General features: G+C 37.8%; 2 protein-coding genes across 2 annotated transcripts in view; one reads left to right on the plus strand and one right to left on the minus strand.

Annotated features, from left to right (window-relative positions):
- Positions 1 to 7,439, plus strand: part of KITLG (KIT ligand) — a 101,287-nt gene extending 93,848 nt beyond the window's left edge. Inside the window, exon 10 of the mRNA XM_060165036.1 lies at positions 7,392 to 7,439. The gene's annotated coding sequence lies outside the window, so the exon portion shown is untranslated. The remainder of the gene's footprint in view (positions 1 to 7,391) is intronic.
- TMTC3 (transmembrane O-mannosyltransferase targeting cadherins 3) overlaps positions 1 to 16,690 on the minus strand; it is a 302,048-nt gene that overhangs the window by 23,432 nt on the left and 261,926 nt on the right. The window lies entirely within an intron of this gene.

The following is a 16,690-nucleotide window of genomic DNA, read 5'->3' on the forward strand; positions in this document are numbered from 1 at the left end:
TGAACTAAATGCTCCCACCAAAAGACACAGATTGGCTGAATGAATACAAAAACAAGACCCATATATTTGCTGTCTACAAGAGACCCACTTCAGACCTAGAGACACATACAGACAGAAAGTGAGGGGATGGAAAAAGATATTCCATGCAAATGGAAACCAAAAGAAAGCTGGAGTAGCAATTCTCATATCAGACAAAGTAGACTTTAAAATAAAGACTATTAGAAGAGACAAAGAAGGACACTACATAATGATCAAGGGATCGATCCAAGAAGAGGATATAACAATTGTAAATATTTATGCACCCAACATAGGAGCACCTCAATACATAAGGCAAATACTAACAGCCATAAAAGGGGAAATCGACAGTAACACATTCATAGTAGGGGACTTTAACACCCCACTTTCACCAATGGACAGATCATCCAAAATGAAAAGAAATAAGGAAACACAAACTTTAAATGATACATTAAACAAGATGGACTTAATTGATATTTATAGGACATTCCATCCAAAACAACAGAATACACATTTTTCTCAAGTGCTCATGGAACATTCTCCAGGATAGATCATATCTTGGGTCACAAATCAAGCCTCGGTAAATTTAAGAAAATTGAAATTGTATCAAGTATCTTTTCCGACCACAACACTGAGACTAGATATTAATTACAGGAAAAGCTCTGTAAAAAATACAAACACATGGAGGCTAAACGATACACTACTTAATAACAAAGTATTCACTGAAGAAATCAAAGAGGAAATCAAAAAATACCTAGAAACAAATAACAATGGACACACGATGACCCAAAACCTATGGGATGCAGCAAAAGCAGTTCTGAGAGGGAAGTTTATAGCAATACAATCCTACCTTAAGAAACAGAAACATCTCAAATAAACAACCTAACCTTGCACCTAAAGCAATTAGAGAAAGAACAAAAACACCCCAAAGTTAGCAGAAGGAAAGAAATCATGAAAATCAGATCAGAAATAAATGAAAAAGAAATGAAGAAAATGATAGCAAAGATCAATAAAAGTAAAAGCTGCTTCTTTGAGAAGATAAACAAAATTGATAAACCATTAGCCAGACTCATCAAGAAAAAAAGGGAGAAGACTCAAATCAATAGAATTAGAAATGAAAAAGGAGAAGTAACAACTGACACTGTAGAAATACAAAAGATCATGAGTGATTACTACAAGCAACTCTATGCCAATAAAATGGACAACCTGGAAGAAATGGGCAAATTCTTAGAAATGCACAACCAGCCAAGACTGAATCAGGAAGAAATAGAAAATATGAACAGACCAATCACAAGCACCGAAATGGAAACTGTGATTAAAAAGCTTCCAACAAACAAAAGCCCAGGACCAGATGGCTTCACAGGCGAATTCTATCAAACATTTAGAAAAGAGCTAACACCTATCCTTCTCAAACTCTTCCAAAATATAGCAGAGGGAGGAACACTCCCAAACTCATTCTACAAGGCCACCATCACCTTGATACCAAAACCAGACAAGGATGTCACAAAGAAAGAAAACTACAGGCCAGTATCACTGATGAACATAGATGCAAAAATCCTCAAAAAATACTAGCAAACAGAATCCAACAGCACATTAAACAGATCATACACCATGATCAAGTGGGGTTTATTCCAGGAATGCAAGGATCCTTCAATATATGCAAATCAATCAACGTGATACACCATATTAACAAATTGAAGGAGAAAAACCGTATGATCATCTCAATAGATGCAGAGAAAGCTTTCAACAAAATTCAACACCGATTTATGATTAAAACCCTGCAGAAAGTAGGCCTAGAGGGAACTTTCCTCAACATAATAAAGGCCATATATGACAAACCCACAGCCAACATCGTTCTCAATGGTGAAAAACTGAAAGCATTTCCACTAAGATCAGGAACAAAACAAGGTTTCCCACTCTCACCACTCTTATTCAACATAGTTTTGGAAGTTTTAGCCACAGCAGTCAGAGAAGAAAAGGAAATAAAAGGAATCCAAATTGGAAAAGAAGAAGTAAAGCTGTCACTGTTTGAAGATGACATGATACTCTACATAGAGAATCCTAAAGATGCTACCAGAAAACTACTAGAGCTAATCAATGAATTTGGTAAAGTAGCAGGATACAAAATTGATGCACAGAAATCTCTGGCTTTCCTATACACTAATGATGAAAAATCTGAAAGTGAAATCAAGAAAACACTCCCATTTACCACTGCAACAAAAAGAATAAAATATCTATGCATAAACCTACCTAAGGAGACAAAAGACCTGTATGCAGAAAATTATAAGACACTGATGAAAGAAATTAAAGATGATACAAATAGATGGAGAGATATACCATGTTCTTGGATTGGAAGAATCAACATTGTGAAAATGACTCTACCACCCAAAGCAATCTACAAATTCAATGCAATCCCTATCAAACTACCACTGGCATTTTTCACAGAACTAGAACAAAAAATTTCACAATTTGTATGGAAACACAAAAGACCCCGAATAGCCAAAGCAATCTTGAGAACGAAAAACGGAGCTGGAGGAATCAGGCTCCCTGACTTCAGACTATACTACAAAGCTACAGTAATCAAGACAGTATGGTACTGGCACAAAAACAGAAAGATAGATCAATGGAACAGGATAGAAAGCCCAGAGATAAACCCACGCACATATGGTCACCTTATCTTTGACAAAGGAGGCAGGAATGTACAGTGGAGAAAGGACAGCCTCTTCAATAAGTGGTGCTGGGAAAACTGGACAGCTACATATAAAAGTATGAGATTAGATCACTCCCTAATACCATACACAAAAATAAGCTCAAAATGGATTAAAGACCTAAATGTAAGGCCAGAAACTATCAAACTCTTAGAGGAAAACATAGGGAGAACACTCTATGACATAAATCACAGCAAGATCCTTTTTGACCCACCTCCTAGAGAAATGGAAATAAAAACAAAAATAAACAAATGGGACGTAATGAAACTTCAAAGCTTTTGCACAGCAAAGGAAACCATAAACAAGGCCTAAAGGCAACCCTCACAATGGGAGAAAATACTTGCAAATGAAGCAACTGACAAAGGATTAATCTCCAAAATTTATAAGTAGCTCATGCAGCTCAATAACAAAAAAACAAACAACCCAATCCAAAAATGGGCAGAAGACCTAAATAGACATTTCTCCAAAGAAGATATACAGACTGCCAACAAACACATGAAAGAATGCTCATCATCATTAATCATTAGAGAAATGCAAATCAAAAGTACAATGAGATATCATCTCACACCGGTCAGAATGGCCATCATCAAAAAATCTCAAAACAATAAATGCTGGCGAGGGTGTGGAGAAAAGGGAACACTCTTGCACTGCTGGTGTGAATGTGAATTGGTACAGCCACTATGGAGAACAGTATGGAGGTTCCTTAAAAAACCACAAATAGAACTACCATATGACCCAGCAATCCCACTACTGGGCATATACCCTGAGAAAACCATAATTCAGAAAGAGTCATGTACCAAAATGTTCATTGCAGCTCTATTTACAATAGCCCGGAGATGGAAACAACCTAAGTGTCCATCATCGGATGAATGGATAAAGAAGATGTGGCACATGCATACAATGGAATATTACTCAGCCATAAAAAGAAACGAAATTGAGCTATTTGTAATGAGGTGGATGGAGCTAGAGTCTGTCATACAGAGTGAAGTAAGTCAGAAAGAGAAAGACAAATACCGTATGCTAACACATATATATGGAATTTAAGAAAAAAAAATGTCATGAAGAACTTAGGGGTAAGACAGGAATAAAGACACAGACATACTAGAGAATGGACTTGGGGAAATGGGTAGGGGGAAGGGTAAGCGGTGACAAAGCGGGAGAGTGGTATGGACATATATACACTACCAAACGTAAAATAGATAGCTAGTGGGAAGCAGCCGCATAGCACAGGGAGATCAGCTCGGTGCTTTGTGACCACCTAGAGGGGTGGGATAGGGAGGGTAGGAGGGAGGGAGACACAAGAGGGAAGAGATATGGGAACATATGTATAACTGATTCACTTTGTTAGAAAGCAAAAACTAACACACCATTGTAAAGCAACTATACTCCAATAAAGATGTAAAAAAAAAAAAAAAAAGAAAGAAAGAAAATGATCCTTTCAACACCCTGTCCTTTCCGGTCCTTGAAATGTCTCTCTTAGTGAGCCAGTCCTCAACACCACCCTAGCCACTTAGTCTGATGCACCCTGTAGGCTTTGTCACTTTCAATAACAGCAACTCATCCATATCTCAATTCCATGCATCCTATTTCTTGCCACCACTTTGTATCTTTCTAGTTTACTCCCTCATGGATTCAATTCCAACGATCCTTTGATCCACAAGGCCTGTCAATCTATTGATTCTACCATTATCCACTAACTGTCAACCTTTGATATCCCCTCTCCTCTCCTAATGCAGGTGAAAATTCATATCCAGCATTAGAATCATTGTCTTGCTTACAGCTTCTCCCTTGACGCCCCTCACTTCCTAATATTTGCTTGGTAAATGATGCCCCTGCTCAAATCCAGTTCTCCACCCACTCTTTGTCTATATTGTGTGGCTAAATATAGCTGCAGTACAGTATACCATCATGCCTACTGGTTTCTCTATAAATTCCTTCCCATGAACTTCAGGTGGGTCCTAATGCTACTCAATAATTATATTTCCCTAGTCTATTTCCATTCTCATAGCTATTTCATATTATTTTCTCTCCCAAACCACCCACCTCATTCCCCATTCTCACTGTTAGCAATCCCGATTGCTATTTACCTTGAAAAGTGAAAAAAATTAAAGGAACTTCCAAAGACTCCTAGCACCTGGAGGCTGATTTTCTGTGAATCTGGAGAAGCTTAAATGCTTGGTCCTCACTTACATAGATCTTTTATAAGTCATAGCAGGGGCCCTAGCAATATATTCACATAGAAATATACTTTTGTAAAATTTACAGTCATTGCATTTATCTTTTAGGTATTAGTAGATGTTCTGTGTGGCAAATGGCTTCCAGCAACTGTCCCACTGACCACTGTGCCAATTCACTAGGGCATCATGACCCAAAGGTGTGTGGTCAGAGGCTGTGTCATGATGTCCTGGCGAATGTGTCCTATGGACCTGGCCCCAGAAGTATGTGGGTGAAGGAGGAGAAACAAGGTTTAAAATGAATGGAACCAGAAGGCAGTTTTTGGAAAATTCTCACAATCATCACAGTCACCTGTAAATTGTAAATGAAAGAATCAGGATTTATTAATGCCTCACCAAAACAGTAGCTTTCCTTACCAGAAAATACTCAGTAAGGCAGAGTATACATTTATAAACAAACCATACTTTCTTTTTCTCTTAATGGTGAGGAAACACAACAGAATTTAACAAAATTGCCATGTTTATAGAACCAGAAAATCTGTATGTGAGGACACTGACAAATGCATAGCATTGTATATCCAACATTATATTATTATATAGAATTGTTTCACTGCCCTAAAAAATCCCTTGTGCTGGGCTTCCCTGGTGGCACAGTGGTTGGGAGTCCGCCTGCTGATGCAGGGGACACGGGTTCGTGCCCCGGTCCGGGAAGATCCCACATGCCGCGGAGAGGCTGGGCCCGTGAGCCATGGCCGCTGAGCCTGCGCGTCCGGAGTCTGTGTTCCGCAACGGGAGAGGCCACAACAGTGAGAGGCCCGCGTACCGCAAAAAAAAAAAAAAAAAAAAAAAGTCCCTTGTGCTTTACATATTCAGTCTTCCTTCCCCTCCCCCTGTACCTCTGGAAACCACTGATTTTTAATTGTCTTTATAGTTTTTACTTTTTCCAGAATGTCATATAATTGAAATCCTACAATATGTAGCCTTTTCAGACTGGCTTCTTTTAATTAGCAATAGGCATTGAAGATTCATCTATGTCTTTCATGGCTTGACAGCTCATTTCTTTTTGTCACTGAATAATATTCCATTGTATGAATGTATTATAGTTTGTTTATCCATTCACCTATTAAGGACATCTTAGTTGTTTCCAGTTTTTGGTGATTATGAATAAAGCAGCTATAAACATTCAATTTTTTGTGGACATAACTTTTCAAATCAGTTGGGTAAATATTAAGGAGTGCAATTGCTGGACTGTATGGTAAGACTGTTTAGGTTTGTGACAAAATGCAAACTGTCTTCTAAAGTGGCTGTACCATTTTGCATTCCCAGCAGCTGTGAGAGGTCCTTGCCAGCCATTGTTACTGTCAGTTTGTTGTTTTTTTTTTTTTTTTAGCTATCCTAATCGGTAGGTAATTGTATATTATTGTTGTTTTAATTTGCGGTTCCCTGATGACAAATGAGCATCTTTTCATATGCTTATTTGCCATCTGTATATCTTCTTTGGTGAGATGTCTGTTCAAATCTTTTGTCCATTTTAAAATTGGGTTATTTGTTAATTGTTGAATTTTAAGACTTCTTTGCATATTTTAGATGCAAGACCTGTGTCAAATATGTGTTGCTGCACATATTTTCTACCAGTCTGTGGCTTGTCTTATCATTCACTTAACAGTGTCTTTTACAGAGCAGCTGCAAGGATTTTTTTTAAAAGCACATGTAAGAACATAGAGTATGTATCCTATTCAATTCATTCCCTTAATCTCATCAGAGTAAAAGCAGTTTACACAGTACCTAAAATGCTGATTACTTTGGTATTTTGCAACTATTAATATTTTTTTCTTTTCAGGGTCCTATTGTTGATAGAGTATTTTAAACACATGAAAACTTGGACCTTCTAATGTGTTTTTGTGTAACAAGATGTCCTCCCCAGTGTAAGGCTGTTGGGACATAATGACATTTTAAAGACTTCTAACATATATTTTTTAAAGATTCAAAACAAAAGGTCAAAACACATGAGAAGAAAAAAATTGATAAAATTCAGACACATCATTTAACTCCAACTTGGAAAGATATTTTGGAATCGTTCATAAAAACAATTGAGAAATTATAAACTCCTGATTCAAACATGTAAAATAGATACAAAGGATCCCTTTCTGTCATTTCTGTATTTATTTATTAAACAATTGAAAAACTACTTAAATAGATGTGAAATGAATAAAGATGATTGAGAAAATAAATTTAAATTACTATGAGGTTAAGAAGCAAACTGTAGCAAAAAAATGTATCACATCAAAAGCAGTTAAAGAAAATATAAGTATACTATTATTTATCTTAGAAATGGGAAGGTATTACGAATATAATTGTATCTTTGCTTATATTTAAAATATAGAATGTTAAATCATAAAACAAATTAAATAATTACCTGTGGGAGAAGGAGATAACTGCCTCCTCTGGAAGGAAAAAGCAAGAAGCTAAACTTCTCTGAATGTTTGTTTTGTAGATTTGTCTTGAGAACAACGTTTGGGTCCTAATTCTCACAATCCAACTAGAAACAGTTTATGAAGCAATTCAGGACATTAAAACTCTTGCTGGATAATGAATTATATTAAAAGGTTTTTTTTTTCCCTTAAGGAGTGATAATGGTACTATTGTTATATATTGGATTCTTCAGCTTCGGTCGCCATAACAAAATTCCATAGACTGTGTGGCTTAAGTGACAGAAGTTTATTTTCTCACATTTCTGGAGGCTGGAAGTCTGAGATCAGGGTGCCAGCATGGGTAGATTCTGGAGAAGGCTCTTTTTCTGGCTTGAAGACAGCTGCCATCTTGCTGTATGTTCACATAACCTCTTTGTGTGTGTGTGTGGGGGGGGTGTGTGTGCGTGTGTGCGTGCGCACACGCAAGCGCAAGCGCATGGGGAGAAAGAGTGGGGACAAGCTCTCTGATGATGTCTCTTCTTCTCAGGGCAATAATCCCATCATGAATCCCCGCCCCCGTGGCCTCATCCAACCCTAAACACCTCCCAAAGGCCAGATCTTCAAATACCATCAGGTTGATGCTTCAACACATGAATTTGGGCAGGGACACAAACATTTAGTCCATAACATATATTAAAAAAAATACTCTTTATCTTTGAGAGATACATTCTGAAATACATAAAATTGAAATGTTATGAAAATTTCTTAGAATAATTCAGTGTTGCTGGAGATGGATGAGTATTTATGAATTAATGTTTATTGTTATTCCTGGATGATAAATACATGTGTTCATTTTTCTTTCATGTCTACTTTTTCTATTTTTGTGTATGTTTGAAATGTTCCATAATGAAAAAGTTAAAAGTATAAAATTCATGAGATAATTTCATTGTGTCTTCATACATGTTCCTTTTAATTATGATCTCATTGTCTTACCTCCTCACGTACCTGATCGTTTCTGACTTCTCACTAGACATTGTATACAACCAATTGTACATATAGCCTGAGTCCCAGAATAGCATTATTTTCATCCCAAGAACATTTTATTAGTGTCCAGAGGCAGCCAGGGGCACTAGCAACTCCAGATCACCTTAATCCAGTTTCTCGACTCAGCACTGTTGCCATTAACTGTACACTTTTGTGTTGTATTTTAGGATGTTTAGCAGCATCTGTGATCTCTACTCACTAGATGTCTCAGATATGGCCAAATACCCTCTGAGGGGCAAAGTCAGCCCCCTCCCCGCTGATTGCCTTAACTTAATGAGAAACTGAGATCTTCTGAAACTAAATTTGGATCCCTGGGAGGGTTCGTCTATTCCTATTCACTCCATCATCTTCAGGATCCCAACTCAATGTCCGGGATTTTTTTTTTAAAACCAGGGCTCATACTCCCTGGCAAACCCTGAGTCCAATGTTTGTCCACCAGCCCTGAGAATTTGTTGTAAGTTCTACTTTGCTTCTTAATCTTTTAGCTGGCAGTTCCATTATCAGTAGATAGCTCTGAGATAAAGGCACCCCTGAATGCTTTGCATATCTCTCTGAGTTTTTTTAGTTCACCAGTCCCCTGGAAAAGTTTTTTTGTTTGTTTGTTTGTTTTACTATTTTGTCTAGTTTGTTTGCCTTTTCTGGAGGGTTGATCCAATTTACCTATAGGATTACTAGAGTAGAAATCTTCCATTCTTTGTTAAAGCCAATCAGATTTTCATTTCCATTACTCCAGTGAAACTGTTCTTATCAAGATTTCTATTCAATGAATTCCATTGGTCAGTTCAGAATCCCCATTTGCTGTACATTCCCTGGTACATATGTTCAGTCTTATTTTGTCTTCTTTCCTATTCACTCCTTCTCCTTCTCTTCCTTCGTCATCTTCTTCCTGTCCTGTCAGTGTTGGAGTGCTCCAGGGCTCAGTCCTTGGCCCTCTTCTGTCAGAATACACTCATTTCTTGATGATCTCATTCAATCTACTTTCCTTAAGTAACACAGATATAGCAAACACACCCAATTAATGTATCCGGCCCAGATCCACCTCTTGGATATCTGAGTGTCATCTCAAAGTTAAGGTCCAAAACTGAACTTCTGATCTTACCACAAAAACAAAAACAAAAGAAAAAACACAGAGGGCTTCCCTGGTGGCACAGTGGTTGGGAGTCTCCCTGCCAATGCAGGGGACGCGGGTTCGCGCCCTGCTCTGGGAAGATCCCACATGCCGCAGAGCAACTGGGCCCGTGAGCCACAATTACTGAGCCTGCGCCTGTGCTCTGCAACGAGAGGCCGCAATAGTGAGAGGCCCGCGCACCGCGATGAAGAGGGGCCCCCGCTTGCCACAACTAGAGAAAGCCCTCGCACAGAAACGAAGACCCAACACAGCCATAAATAAATAAATTAATTTTTTAAAAAAAAGGAAAAAACACAGAAACCCCTGCTTAACTTGATGTTTTTAAAAGGAGTTCTTTGTTTCCATTATCCAAATAAAGTCTTGGAAATATTAAAATTATACCCTAGGTTTATACTTCTATTAATTGAAAATTATTCTATGACTAGTGTTGTTTGCTACAGTTAAAAATTATTTATCCAACAGGATAAATTTTATACTAATAACAATTTGGCTGTGATTTAAGTACATCTAAAGGTATATCACTCTTTTTTGTATATGAACAGTGATTTTAGTATCTATTTGTAAGTAACCCTAATAATTCTCATTCTGAGATGAACCCTCTCAAGTGTTGTACTTACATTGGGTCATAAAGACTCTCTAGGATTTTAATCTCAGGCAAAAGGAAATCATGTGTATAATTAAACATAATCATGTAATATTCATATAATGTAAAATATTTGTCATCTAAAATATTTTCAAGGGTGTCAGCATAACACTCCCTCTAAAAGCTTTCAGAACATAATGTAACCTGAAAGACTGCTGCTTAAAAATAATTCACTCTCTTTAGAGATTTGATGGTGAAAACTACTGTAAAACAAATTATCTTCTTCTACTCTTTATGCACAGTTGTTTTTAAATAGAAAATTGGGCACTGCTGTGCTTAACTACTTACTGGAAGGATTTCTTTTGTAGGAGAAAATGGGGCGGGGAAAGAAGGATTTGTAGCCTGTAATACTCTCAAGGACAGCTTTACATTTTAAACAATGATGTCATTAAATGATTCCCTTCAAAGGTACAAAGCTAAGTAGATACATGTATTAATTTAAAAAAATGAATATTGAAATATATACAATAGTGGTTCAAACTTTCTATATCTCAACTTTAACCGCTGTAGAGCTTATTAAAATATCAAGAGTCAAATGTGTTTTTTCACTAAGCTATTCATTCCTTTTGGAATATAAGTACATTTAAAACTTATTTTAAAATGCAACGATGCTGTATTTCTCTCAGAGCAAAGTTCTTTAATGGTCCCTGTAACTTTCCTCCTTGACCTTTACTTGACCTTACCTCCTACCACTTTGCATTTGGCCCACTCTGCTCTAGCTATATTGAACTCCTCGGATGTTCCTAGCACATTCCCATCTTGGGGCTTTTGCACTGGCTGAGCCCTCGGCTTGGAACAGTCTCCCTTCAGGTATCGAATCCCAGTGGCTCACTCCCTCACCTCTTCTAGGCTTTGCCCAAATGTCTCAGCAAAGGCCAAACTATCAGCCCTATTTCAAACAGCAATCTTCCCCCTTTCTACCGTCAGTGCTCAGGCCAATTATTGTGTTCTGAATTTTTTTCATCACCTTCCAACAAAGAGATTCACAAACTTTATCAGTTCATGGTGCCCTTAGTCTCTTAATAATTTTTTTTCACAGTCCCTCTAGCCAAAAGAAATAGCTAACAATTCCATTTATTAAATAGTTAAGTCCAAACAACTTAATAGCCATTTGAAAAAGTAATAGACATAAGTTAAAAGAAAATAATATTTATATTTTGTTCTTAATTAACTATTCTTACTTACTAATGTGATGTGTGTGCCTGTTGGGCCTTGAATGGCTTGTCAACGCTTGGAAACATAATGGACAACACCACCCTCATTTCCTGATGCACCTTGATTTTTGTTAAGTGTTAGTTTGCTATTGTAGCAACCACTGAAATGCTGGCTCTGAGAAGATGTGATGCCACTAAAAACAATTTGGCATGAACTCATGAATTTTAAGCTGTAGTAATGTGTACCTTGTCTGATAGATGGTGCTGTGTTCCCCTTGAAAATTTAGACAACCTCCATCGTCCCTGTCATTTTGCTGGATTACAGAGATGCTTTGGCATACAGTTTGGGAACCTTGGTGCCGACCTATTATATAATTATTTATTAGGTGTATTATTTACAGTCTTTTCCACTACCATTCCTCATGACAGAATGTGCTGAAGCACTAGAATTTGTGTCCATTTTGTTCTCTGATACATTTCAAGCACTGTGAATAGTCCTGGCATATGTAGGTTTTCAGTGCACATTTGTAGCATAAATAATTGGTCATTTATGTTTGTCTATGAACTCTCTTTATATTTTTGCCAAATTTTCTTTCAGGTTTATCTTTTTATTGGTCTGTGAATATATTTTGTATATCTAGGAAATTAGCCTTCTGATTATATGTTCAGCAAATATTTTCCCAGTTTGTCTTTTTGCTTTTGACATTTTTATGATACTTCTTGCTTCATAGATACCTTAAATTTTTATGTAGTCAATTCTGCCATTTCCTTTTCTTTATAGCCTATAGGTGATATTTTATGTTTAAACATATTTTGCCCATTACATGATCCTAAATAAAGAAAAAAAATAAAACTGTGTCCAATTTTTTTTCTAATTTATTAGGGTTTGTTTTTCTATTATTATTTTCAACCACTATTTTACAAGAATTTATTAAACTCTAGGATAGAGATCCAACTTGATCTTCATCCAAATGGCTAGCCAGCTGTCTCAACACTGCCTATTAAATAATTGATCTTTCCCCACTGCTTTGAAATAACAGCTTTGCCACACGCTAAATCTCCCATGTGTATTTTGGCTCTATTTCTAGAACCGTCGATTCTGTTTTAGTTGTCAGTTTGTTCCTTCTCAGCACTAACCTCTTTGACTTACTATGATCTTGAAAATTGTTTTTAGTTTTGTGTCACAAACTAATAGAGTTTTAATTTGGGAGGCATAGAATATTACCCTTTGAAACTATCCTTTAAAAGTTAATTCCAACAAAACAGCTTGGCAAGTATTAGAAATCACAATTCAAAGAGGACCTAAACAAAAGTTCTCTAGGAGACTTCTTTTTTATCCATTCAACCATTTATCACAGTTCCGGATATATCGTGGGCACATAGAATTTCAATGAATCAAATACCTTCTAACACTGGAAACAGGGCAGCATGAATGAACTTCTTATACATGAAGTACAGTAAACATGAGTAACGACTGGATTTTTCTGTACACAACCAGCAACCTAGTTATCCTGTTATGAGATTTTTAACACAAGGACAGTGATCTCATGAATTCTATCTTGCTCTCAGTGAATACTCCAAAACCTCACAATATGCAGTTAGAAACACAAAGCAAAATATTAATAATCTCTTATTTTTAATGATATTTTTGAATGGACTTTGCTCATATCAATATACTTGATAAGAAACATCACTGCTAAAGCATGAAACTAACAGCTAAAGAGCATAATTACCCTCTAAAGACTCAACAAAACCTTTATGCATCTACTTGGATTCAAAAGAGATACTTATGCACATTTGCATATACATATGTAAAAAAGTAAGGTAGTTTTTGGTAATCTGACGTAAATAAACATTCAAAACGTCAAGACTGGCTAAAAAAGATTTCAACACCCAGCTCAAGTGCTCTCATGAGTAATTTTATTTCTTTTTTGCCTGTCACTCTACATAAGTTCATTAGAAGCAGACAAGACCTAAAAATACAGATTAGAGAGGGTTTTTTTCCTTCATACATATGGGAGACATGGGCTCCTGGTCAACGACAAATACAGAGACAATATCCCTCATTCTTGGCAATGTAACATGCTTTTCTGAGCTGAAGGAAAAACTTTCCTTGGAAACCGACCACAACAGTCCCTCTTCCTTGTAACTAGTAACAAACAGATTCAATGTATAATAGTACAAATGGACCAGTTAGGGTAAAGAACATAAGAACAGAAAGGCACTATGTACCGTATTAATCAAATTTAAATAACTATATCCCAAGCACCCATTTTTTTTTTTTTACCCATTTTTTTTTAGCCCCCAATTTCAGAAGATCTTTGTTTGTAACCACTTATTCCGTGACATAAGAGACTGTTTAACCAACTGCATTATGTGTATTATTTTATCCCTAAGGTTATCATTGAAATGTCTGGGGCATTCATACCACTGAAAACATAATTCTGCCGGTACAGTCAGGTAGAAGCATTTCCAGCTTCTACAGAAAATGGACAAAGCTGGGATGTTTCCTGTGCCAATTAGCAGTTTCACTGAGCAAGAAGGAAGTGTGTCTAAAGATTCCTGAATGAGAACCCAGCAAGCTCAGTATCTGAATGAGAACAACCCAGCAAGCTTTCTTGGGCTTTTGGCATGCACAGAGGCCACAGTAAAGAGTTCCCAGGAAGGTCATCCAATTTCAATGAGCCAGAGGGATTACGTGGGAGGGAAGCGCTTGTGTGGCTTGTTCCCTTCAGCACATGTCCAGGGAGGACCTTTGCCAATGCCCGGCACTATAGGGCTTATAAATATCTTCTAGCTGAACTTGTGAATACAGCTTTTCAAATACCAGACAAATGACGGTGCAAAGGAATAAGTTTGGCGAAAATTATGAATTATCTGAAAATTCAGTGAAGCTGCAAATTTGTATTTGGAAGTCACACACGTGCCTCAAATATATAATTTGATTTAGATTCAGGAGACAAGTTTATTTAACTATGGGATACTTATCTGATGATTTGTCTATGCTGCTGTTACTCAGCCATTCGGAAAATGACTAACTTTCCAATGTTTCACCAATACTTTCATTTTAATGGAGGCATACAGCGTTATAGTAGTTAGTGTCATTTTAGATGTGAAAGTGACACACTTGATTAAGCTAGAATTCTGTCCCCCCTTAGATCTTAATTCATTTAATCCAGGGACAACCTATTCTTTATTTTAAAACTGTAACCTATATTTATTTACCTATGTGCAAGTTTAACTTTTTTTTTCTACATTCCACTGCCTTTCATCAATTTAGCGTTGCTTTTCTTTGAAATTAAGCTTACTGTAATCTTTTCAGATTGCACTTGGTAATATATTTTTCTTATGCCTGATGAAGAGAATAAAACTAATTCAACAAATATATGATTTCCCATTGTCTCTCAAACACTTGTAAGTCACAAGGATATTTAAACAAGCTGCAGCTTTTTCAATCAAAGGGGGAAGAGATGCCAGAGATTAGTAAACAGCTAATAATTATATAGTGTGATAAATGTTTCCCAAAGTCTATTCTCAATCCAGCAACCAGAATGAGCCCTTAAAAAGAGAAGTCAGGGCTTTCCTGGTGGCGCAGTGGTTGAGAGTCCACCTGCCGATGCAGGGGATGCGGGATCGTGTCCTGGTCCGGGAAGATCCCACATGTCGCGGAGCTCCTGGGCCCGTTAAGCACATGGCCGCCGGAGCCTGTGCTCCGCAACGGGAGAGGCCACAACAGTGAGAGGCCCACGTACGGCAAAAAAAAAAAAAAAAGAGAAGTCAGATCCATTCTCTGCTCAAGCTCTCTATTCAGAGCCAATAGTTTACAAATCCTATATGATCTGGCCCCCATTTTCAGTTTGGCCCACTCTTCTACCTCTCTCACTCCTGTTCTACTACACTGATATGCCTGCTTTTCAGTGGCACGCTGACATCGAACATGTTACATATACTCCTGCCTTACTTTTCCCCCAGACATCCACTTACTTTCTTATCTTTGTTCAAATTCCACTGCTTTTTTCCTAATAAATTTGTTTATTTATTTATTTATTTTTGGCTGCTTTAGTTCTTCGTTGCTGTGCGAGGCTTTCTCTAGTTGCAGCAAGCAGGGGCTACTCTTTGCTGTGGTGCGTGGGCTTCTCATCGTAGTGGCTTCTCTTGTTGCAGAGCACGGGCTCTAGGTGTGCGGGCTTCAGTAACTGTGGCACGAGGGCTCAGTACTTGTGGCTCGAAAGTTCTAGAGCTCAGGCTCAGTAGTTGTGGCACACGGGCTTAGTTGCTCCACAGCATGTGGGATCTTCCCAGACCAGGACTCGAACCCGTGTTCCCTGCATTGGCAGGAGGATTCTTGACCACTGTGCCACCAGGGAAGCCCAAATTTCACCTTTTTAGTGAGATCTTCCCTGACCACCCTATTGCAGTGTCTCCCCAGCACCCCCTACCTCCTTTTCCAAGATTTATTTATCCATAAGTTATCTCCAAAATACTTTAAAAAAATTTTTTAAATAAATTTATTTTTTGTTGTTTTTTATTTTGGGCTGTGTTGGGCCTTCATTGCTGCGCACGGGCTTTCTCTAGTTGAGGTGAGCGGGGGCTACTCTTCGTTGCGGTGTGCCAGTTTCTCACTGCCGTGGCTTCTCTTGTTGCGGAGCACAGGCTCGAGGTGTGTGGGCTTCAGTAGTTGTGGCACGTGGGCTCAGTAGTTGTGGCTTGTGGGCTCTTGAGCGCAGGCTCCGTAGTTGTGGTGCACGGGCTTAGTTGCTCCGTGGCATGTGGGATCTTCCCGGGCCAGGGCTTGAACCTGTGTCCCTTGCACTGGCAGGCAGATTCTTAACCACTGCACCACCAGGGAAGCCCCCAAAATACTTTTATCTCCATAATACTTTATATCCCTTTACATCTTACCATTTTGTTGGTGGTTAGTTTCTGTCTTGCCCTCTAGAATATAGGCTCTATGAGGGCTGAGATTTTTGTCAACTTGCTAATTTCTATGTTTCCAGTGCCTATAAAAGAACCTGGTACATACAAAATGCTCAATAAATACATATGTTGAATAAATGAATGTCTATTTGAAGTAAGAACAAGGTACAATGGAACAGAGAATAAAAACCTAAATAATTGTTGCTCATGAGATAAAGAAAGCTTCACAGAGGTTGTAACAATTTAGGTTGGCTTTAAAAGAAGAGCAGATATTAGTATTTTCCAATTATAGAAATGGGGTGGGGGGACATGGTAATCATGGAGAACAGTGTATCAGGATGCTTTGAATAGCTAGTAATAGAAAACCTGACTCAGAATGGACTAGTCAATGACAAAATGCATTGACTCATGTAACTGGAGGTCCTGAAGTCAGGTAGGCATCATGATTGGCTTCACCCAGGGGCTCTGGCTCTCTTTCTCTATGATACCTCATCT

Source organism: Lagenorhynchus albirostris, chromosome 11, assembly GCF_949774975.1.
Source record: "Lagenorhynchus albirostris chromosome 11, mLagAlb1.1, whole genome shotgun sequence".
NCBI lineage: Eukaryota > Metazoa > Chordata > Mammalia > Artiodactyla > Delphinidae > Lagenorhynchus > Lagenorhynchus albirostris.